This window comes from Alosa alosa, chromosome 8 (genome assembly GCF_017589495.1).
Source record: "Alosa alosa isolate M-15738 ecotype Scorff River chromosome 8, AALO_Geno_1.1, whole genome shotgun sequence".
Classification (NCBI taxonomy): Eukaryota; Metazoa; Chordata; class Actinopteri; order Clupeiformes; family Clupeidae; genus Alosa; species Alosa alosa.
Genome location: NC_063196.1, coordinates 32,047,634 through 32,056,966, shown reverse-complemented (window position 1 = coordinate 32,056,966; position 9,333 = coordinate 32,047,634). Strand labels below are relative to the sequence as shown.

General features: G+C 44.1%; 1 protein-coding gene across 1 annotated transcript in view; it reads right to left on the bottom strand.

Moving 5' to 3' along the window:
• The window catches only part of tab2 (TGF-beta activated kinase 1 (MAP3K7) binding protein 2), a 55,705-nt gene extending 46,800 nt beyond the window's left edge, over nt 1–8,905 (bottom strand). The window contains exon 1 of the mRNA XM_048251213.1: nt 8,602–8,905. The gene's annotated coding sequence lies outside the window, so the exon portion shown is untranslated. The remainder of the gene's footprint in view (nt 1–8,601) is intronic.
• Nucleotides 8,906–9,333: the final 428 nt, after the last annotated feature.

Genomic DNA, 9,333 nt, shown 5'->3' with positions numbered 1-9,333 from the left:
CAACCACCACTGCTTTACCCAGCCTGCACCACTCCTTTACCCAGCCTGCACCACAACCACCACTGCTTTACCCAGCCTGCACCACTCCTTTACCCAGCGTGCACCACTCCTTTACCCAGCCTGCACCACTCCTTTACCCAGCGTGCACCACTCCTTTACCCAGCCTGCACCACCACCACCACTCCTTTACCCAGCCTGCACCACTCCTTTACCCAGCCTGCACCAGTCTTTACAGAGACTCCGCTACGCTACCATTGGTAAAAACACCAGTAGGGACCACATGTTTTTTCTCATCCTCTCTCTGAGCCACACACACAAATACACACACACACACACACACACATACACAGACAAACATACAAACACAATGAACGCAGAGTCAGTTTGTCTGTCTCCGTCTCTGTGTCTCTGGTCGGATCCTGTTCCTCTAGACAGAGAGCGACAATGCTGACACTGGAAAGCCACATCTCCCCTACAGCCTCTGCTGTGGTCTGACAACGGAGACCCTGTGGAGACGATCCCAGTGGCGTTGACTATTGTGCGAGACCTGCCCAGCGCAGGAAAGCACCGCAGGACTTCAAAGAGTCCCACTGGCGATGGCGAGGCCAAGTTTTACTGCTGATGACAGATTCTTTTGTCCGACATGAGGCAGGGTTGCCACGTCTCAGAGAATTCCCATCAGAGAATAGCACAGATTTTTTTAATGCCACGCTACAACTGTCTGGCACCAGTTCTCCCAAATGACCTTGTTCCAAAAGTGAGGAAGGAGAAAAATGTAAACTACCTTGAAAAACGAACGCATGGAGCCGCCTCCGCTAACCGTGCTTCCAGATGTATGCGAAGCACTCGCTGTTGGTCATGGGACTTCCTGCTCTTTGTAAAGTGACTTGGAAAGGAAGTGGACCGGCAAATTATCTGCAGCGAAAGTGAGGTGGTTATCACCAGAGCGATCCCTCCCGGTTCAGAGGAAGTGAGAGTCTGACTGAGTGGTGTGTGTGTGTGTGTGTGTGTGTGTGTGTGTGTGTGAGCTGAATGAGTGAGGGTGTGTGACAAACATCCTGCCAGAGAGAGTGTACCCACCTCCCTCCCCCTCACACACACTCACACACACACACTCACACACACACACACACACACACACACACACACAATTTCCCTAGTCGCAACCTCAGATGATCTGTCTTCAGCGTGGAGTGGAAAGTGGGACTCTAGCTGCAAGCAAAGATGGTCCCAGCTGTCCGGCTCTTTTAAACTGCATTCTCTGCGCCGTCCTCAGTATCAATCAAAGTTGTCTCGAGGTATTTCCATGGAATGTCCATTAACCTAAAAAAACTTCTGTTTTGATTCCCAGTTAAGCACTTCACAATTGCACAAAAAGTTACACAGAAAGAGCAATCAAGACAACCCTAATCCCTTGCATTTCAGATTTCATGTCAGACTTGGCTGCGCCTCAAAGTCGCTCAAAAGCAGCCGCCTGCGCATGATAACCATGTATGTCAGTCAGCAGGACTCTTCCTCTCAAAGTAGGCGGCCCTTGGCCATGTCACATAGCAATGAGGAGCAGACTTTATGCAGAAAGTCAGAAGTCTGGCTTGCAAGACAGCTACCCATTTCCCAAATCCCAGGCTGCAGGGTTGTGACAGTAAAAACACTCGAGTTCCGACTTCTGTCATCGTCAGCCCTTCATTCACGTCTGACCCAGACACTCACGGAGAATAGCTCCCATTCATTTCACTGTGTGAATACTTCTGCTTTCTGCCAACCAGGGCACAAATATCCAGTTCTTTTCCTTCTCAAGACCCATTGTACTGGTTCCTTTCTGCTGAACAATGGTGGCTAGAGTGTGAGCATGCGAATGCCTGTCTATCGTACCACCATTTCCTTCTTTATTAAAGGCGGAAACCTCATAAAAACTGATTGATGGGATTTTTGACAATATATTTCGACTGATTATAGGTGAGAGGGTAATTGCCTAGAACCTTATTCATCATCAGAATGACTGCTACTTTGATGTATTTAAAGGGACAGATTCTTTCACAGGGCAATATAAGCTGTCATTGCTTATAATATGAATTTCTTTAATCACCCATTGTTATAATTGAGTGTTAGGGCCCTATCATGACAGTCTAAAGCGCATCATCACTAGTCAAAAGCTTATTCAAATTTAGTAGGATGTCCAGTCCACATTGGGAGTGGTTTCGTTACCAAACGTCAAGCGCATGGCGCAACAAGGTGTTCCTAGGCTTCTTAATCAGTCATGGGTGTGTTTGGGGCGTAACATCATTTAAACCAATGAGAATGACATCTGTCATTCCCTTTAACAGTGTGAAGCGCAACGTCAAAGAATGCATCGGCATTTTGACAGTCAACGGCGCATTTGAAGGAGTCTGCTTGCGAGACCGTATGTTAGTCATTCCACTAAACCATGCTTTACTAAAAACCTAACATAGCCTTTACGAAAAACGAGTTTTACGCCATGCGCCAGGGTGCAAAATAGGGGCCTCAGTCACTAAGCAGAGCGTTATGTCTATCTAGTAGTAACCATGTTAATAGTGTTACATTGATGATGCATCAATGACAGGGACTATTTTATGCAAACTACAACTGTGTTTTGGATGATTCATTATCATTCAACCTTTTTCCACTTGCAATAGGCTGAATGAGTTGAATGGGATCGGCACCACTATCAGAATCAGTGTACACGTAGATGTCAAACCCACCCTGTCTGCGATCGTGACGGGCATGACAGGTTGGTATGAGTGCTGAATGACTACAACTTGCCACTGGTTCCTGAGGAAATAAAACACGAGTGACAATGATGACAGGAGAAGGGGCTAAGTTACGCAGTCACTCAGAGAATACTGGTGCTGACCTGTTCTTCCTGGGGCAAAAAAGCACAGAAAACTGTAACATTATCCTTGTCAGAAGGGAAGACAGAACACTCAGTTGCATGAAAAGCTACATCAACATCAGGAAACTGGATGCCATACCTCTTCAACATCAGACACACTATGTTCAAGATCACATTAGCTTACATTTACTAAAAAATGCAGCAAAGTAGAGTGTAGTGTGTCCCAAAGAGTTAACAGTGGCATAGCATCCAGCAAGAGTTTAATACTCTCCTCTTTGATTTGGTGCAGCCTAAACAAGAAGTACCATCTATGTAAATTTTAAGTAAATATTAAAAGACAACAACAATAAAAAAAGGGGGGGGGTGAAATGCCACAAGTGGACAGCACATATTTCATCACGAGCGACAATGGGGTGGATCTGTGATTCATCCACGCGAAACGCAACACTAAACGTTATGATTCCCAATGTCACCCTGGGACAACATTCACCGGATTGTGATCCAACAGCAAATGGGAGAAAAATAAACCCACACTGGAGGGAGAAACAACAGAGCAGCGGGTTCAAAGGGAACATCCGAGAGGCCTCGGGGGGGCTGGGGTGGTGCGGTCAAGACCACATGTACTCTCACAGAGCAAACGTTCATCTGCGTCTTTGGAAAGCAACCATTTCACTTAGCTTTTGGTTTAAACCAAATATCGTAACTATTACATGCCTCAATATCATTATGTGTTATGACTTGTCATAAAACTGGTCACTGTTACAAATGCTTACTCAACTGCTTGACTGTCCAGACATGATTTTCTCTCAAGCTGGTCACCCAGCATGGGACCTTATGGCTGTAGCAGATCTGGGCTAAAACTAATGACCAGTTCGCATGGGCGCCCCTGTAGAGCTGGCACCCACCTACTGCTTTGCCCAATTAGCTGGCCTTTGCCACCATCGCCGCATGCTTCCTCTAGTGGCTTCGGGGGCTTGGGGCAGGCGACCTTTGGTCCTCCACTTAGGAGCTCTGGGAACAGGCTAGAACAGAAGAAAAGAAAAAAAGACCTCCACAGATTTGGATTGGAACTCAATGGGGTAGTTGTACATGGCTGAGTCTGGGTGGGGAGGAGCATCGGGTCGGTTCTGCTAACAAGGAACCAGAGGCCTCGTTTCTGTGCCCAGGCACACACATGGACCATTGCCAGAGCTGCTGATGACAGAAACAGTTTTTGCTCTCCAAAGGCAAGAAGACGGATCAGCAGGGAAAGGGAGAGAGACAAAGAGAGAGAGAGAGGCAGAGAGAGAGGCAGAGAGAGGGAGAGAGGGAGAGAGAGAGGCAGAGAGAGGGAGAGAGGGAAAGAGAGAGGCAGAGAGAGGGAGAGAGAGGCAGAGAGAGGGAGAGAGAGAGGCAGAGAGAGGGATAGAGGCAGAGAGAGAGTAAGAGAGAGAGAGAGAACTGAGGGAGACATAGAAAGGAAAGCTGATTATCTGTAAATGTTTTGATTTTTCGCTTGGTTGGAGTTAACCAGATTTCATGGTTTCAACAGTACAGTTGTTTATATATATCTTTGATAAAATATATATATTTGGGATATAGATATATATTTGGGAATTCAAAAACTGAATGGGGTTCAGCATTCCAGCCTGAGGCGCAAATAATGTTGATTGCTTGCAAACTGTATGTTGTGTAACATGCTATAAGTGAAGCAAAGCGAAGCAAACCTATTACGGCAAAAAAAACATCACCTTCGATGCCATCACTCGCCCGATAGGTAACTGCATATAATTGTAGAACTGACAGGTGATCACAGAATGAAGATCACTGTTGACCACTGAATACCACCCAAACACACAGACAAAGTTAGCATAAATAAATTAGCCTACATTCAATGTTTTTTTTAATGGAAAACATCCTTCACTTCCAAAACTTTTTTGTGGCTCATTTACAATGAATGAGCACTGAACATGTTCCTTTCATTTTTTCGAAAAAATCACCTGAATTATTCTTTACTCTCATAGAATCCGTTGTACAACAACTTTCAATATAGATGCTGCCAAAAACAAAAGCCTATCCAATTTTCAACCTAAGTGAGAGAAAAGATATCGGGGCCAATACATTTCAGGATGGCCCACAAAACAACAACCCCTTCACATGGAAAAGTCAAATTGCAATGTGGATTTCATTAAAACATCTGAGGAAGAGGTGTTGTGTATTTACAGGGCTGGGTCCTTCACAGGAAAAAAGCATATTCCACTCCATTACTTGTCTATAGTATACAAACAATGGGAACGGTCAAAAAGCCATATTACGGGAACAAGTGTTTTAAAAAACAATAACGAGCCCATCCAGTTGTTCTGCTTTCTGTGTTTGTTTTGTTTTTTGTTTTATGTCAGTGTCGTCCTCATATTGGGAACAACAACCTGTGAAGGCTGAAGATCCACCATCAGGGTACCACCAGGCTGGATCAGATACAGACGAGGCCATACATGGCCGAGTGGCAGCGTGCCCCCCTGACAACTCTGCGTTCGTCTCCTCATCTTTTCCATTTCAGAGGCGTTGGGAGAGCCTCTCCCTGCTAGACCCTTCACAACTGCACTCCCCCCTTCCAGCAAGACCCTGTGCAGCAGTGTCACGGGTGGTGCATATGCACAGTCACCCCTGACCTGGAAGCTAGCCCATGTGGAACTCTGGATTCCACGTGAAAATATAGAAGAAAGAAAAAGGGGGGGGGGGGGTTTGCGATGGAGTGATGGTGGAAGAACTTGGAAGGGGAGGGGTGGTGCTTGTGAGGTGGAGGGGGTCAAAGAAGAACCTCACTTCCTGACAGGCCCAGAGTCGAGGGCTGGGGGGAGGGGAGGACCTCTCCCTCTTTACCACAGGATACACACTTGATGCAACCGAAGCGCGTCGGCTTTTGGTAGAAAGTTTTGGCTAATAACTGACCAAGCAAATATTGTTGCAATTATGCAGGGCCAATAACATCCAAGTCTATTTGTCAGTGCACAGTCATAGATACTAGCAGACACAGCGAGGGAGTCAGCTATTCTGACACACAACAGACAAATGACAGTAAAAAACTATACATTACCTTCCCTTTGAAAAAAATGTCACAGAATTCAAAGTAACTTTGTTGCACAAACTGAACAGTCAACAGAATTTGCTATTGACACAAAACAACTAGCATTGATGCTCCATGCCAAAAATGCTTGTGCCAAAAACATCAAAACACTCACAAAAACAACAGCGGCTTTGTAAATGATAAACTTAAACACAGGTTACTCAAGGGTCCTAGGATTTAAGGCTTGGCAATAATTAACCATAATATTTTGAGTCTCCCCTCACATCAGTGTTTAGGGACACAAGAGGAACAAAAACTTTGCTTTAAGTTGCAAGTCAAAAAACAACTTAACCAAACACAATACTCCACACAGTCCACAGAAATCTACCTTGTTCCCTTAGCAGTGTTTGCAAAAAAATGGAACATCTCAGGAAAAAACACTACAGACAGAAAGCCAAAAAATCTGCAAGCTTGCAAGATCCACCCCCATCCAATTGCTAATTCAAGCAAATCGCTTCCAAACTAACTTACAGTTTGACCCAGCATATGGGATAACCTCCTCATCATGAAACAGAGCAGAGAAAAAATTGCAATGACAGTCTGGGAAAGACATTTTTATGCTCACCAATCTTTTTATTAACCAGCATTAAAGCATAAAAGAACCCGTACAAGAGCGGTACTATTAAGCCATACTACTATTGGTAGATCTCCTAGAACTCAACCAACCACTCGGAACACACATATACATCAGACACAAACACACACAATTAAATTCACACACACACACACACACACACACACACACACACACACACATTTAGTCCTCACTCCTCAACCCCACTCACAGTGGTGGCAAATGAGCAGGCCTCCACAGTGCATCCACATGTTTGCCGACTTGAGTGCCACACACACATGGTTTCACTTAGGGTCCTGCACCTATAAACAGTTGGCCATGACGGCTCGTTGGTCAGGAAGTGCAATGTTGACTCCCGAGCGTGATAGGCACAAGCTGCTAATGCCCGATACCCTTACACTTATCGTGGGTTTGCCGTGTGCGTGACCTATCCCAGCTTTCCGAGATAGATTCGCTCACTCAAACACCAAACAAAACAAATATCCTAACAATTTTCGAGACGTCCACTGGTCTACTAGCTTGCCTGTGGAGAACATTAATATATTTTCTCAGGTTCTTGAAACACATGCCTGACAACAAGGTTTATGTGAGCAGTGAGCTATCACATTACTGTTCTGTTGACATTTGCTTGTAACAAGGTCCCATGTGAGCAAACTGTCAATGCATCGACTATCCACATGATGGAATCACAACTTGTGAATAGCAGAAACACAAATGTAACTCAAAATCTTAAAAAGGTTATGGTGCACACAAAGCATCCTCTAGCTACATTGCAATATGATAAATTATTGTGTGCCTAGTAGCCTACAATAAATTGATTACATGACATTGCATCAATATAAGAACATTGAATTTATCTTAAAATAGAGCAAACTTCTGTTCAGGATCTCTTCTACTATAATGCAGAGGTAATACAGATTCTGAATACAACAGATTATTTGTGGCACGTTATAACAACTAACTGAATTGACACAGTCCAGTGCTTCATTCAACGCTGCAATCAACAAGTAGCCTACAATGGCCTATTTACCTGGGCTGAAGACATATGACACTTTACATATGCTGAGCAATGGTCCATGTCAGTTACTCATGAGATGTGTTCCTTGTGTGACTGACCGTGTTAGTCAAGCATCTAGCATACGTAAGCAAACAAACAAACACGAAACAATTTAACATGTTACAATCTACCATTTTCAACTTAAGGTTCACAGTAGTTGCTTACAGTAGCCCAGTTGGCTCTGACAAACAGACTAGTTTCTAACTTCTAATGACAAAATAAATCGATGTAGTGTAAAACTTTCGTGGAATTGTGGTGAAACTTCACTGTTTTTCCATGTCATATGGCAGTAGGCTATCTTTTTTTAATAAGAACTACTTATTGAACTAGCCTAGTTTGAATGCGGACTGCCTTCGACGAGTTACTACCAGGTTATAAACGTCACAAAATTGTTACACTTCGGAAGTATAGGTCGGCGAAAGAAAATGATACAGTAACCAAATCAGTGTCGACTATTGGCTTACTTTGTTAGCGAACTCGTAGAGTTATTTTATAACGTTTAAAAATACTAAACATATGCCAAGATAACTTATATTTCGAGCAATAACCTCCATATCCAACAACTGGAGTGCTACAGTTCATATAGGGTATGTGTAGCCTAAGTTAGCAGCACTTTTCACATAGCCAAGACAGCTAAGGCTATTCACAGTTCAGGCTATGCACAAACTTTTAAAAATATCCCGCACAACCCACAAAACACGGGATACCGCGCTGATGTGCAAACAAACTATTTCAATGAGCGAAAGTAAGAAATTGAGTTTCTTAAACGGAGTAAACAGTGTGCACTATTCAACAATATCATCGATACCACTTGCAGAAGGAGAAAAAACTCACACCTGAATAGCCAACTTCATAAGAAAGTTTTCGACATTTCGGAGACGGTAGCTCAGGCGCTTTTACAACATTATTCGCAAACGCAACAAACAGGTAATATTCGTAATAAAACTTTTGGAAAAGTTCAGCAACAGTCAAATGATTCCAGACACTTCTAGGCCTCTTCTGAGGCATTCGCTTACCGTCTCCGCCGCCGCTCCCCGGGCCACCTTCAACACCCGACACACAGCCACCGAAACTCCACTGGGCCGGGGTGCTGACGGAAAAGCGAAGAGGAGGAACTTCAAGAAGGGATTCTAGCACCCTGGCCTACTCAGTTTGAAACGGCGAACTAGGGGGGATAATACGCCGCAGCCCTCCGCTGTTTCAGAGACTCGGGAATTCTTTTGACAGCTCTTCTTCTTTTCCCCCTCGTCTCCCCCCTTATTTTCTCTTTTCCTTTCTTGCTGCCAACAGATACGAATCAAAATACTGTCACACAATATGGCGGCGGTGCAAGTGAGCGCCTATCGCGAGACTTTTTTTTTTTTCAAAAGGGAAAATAAAATTAGAGAACTGGGTAAGAGTGGCAGTTCGACGGGCTTCGTAAGAGTGAGGAGAGGAAAAAAAGAACGCTGTTCAAATGGAAACTTACACGAGACACGTGGGTGGAATCGAGGTTAGAGGAATTTGTGAATGCACTTTTAGTTTGAGTTATAGTTAGAGTATTTTTGAGCAGAGCAGAGCTCATTTTTCTATCATGTGTCAAATGCAGTCAAAGGTTAGTTGTCCTCTTAGGCTATTCCAGAACAGTAGACACGGGGTGAAAAATAGACATGTAGACAAATTCCAAATAGAGAGAAATAAGTGAGAAATAAGTAAGCCACCATTTACATTTTCAGACTGTAAGATTGAAGAATATGCTGGCTGTAATT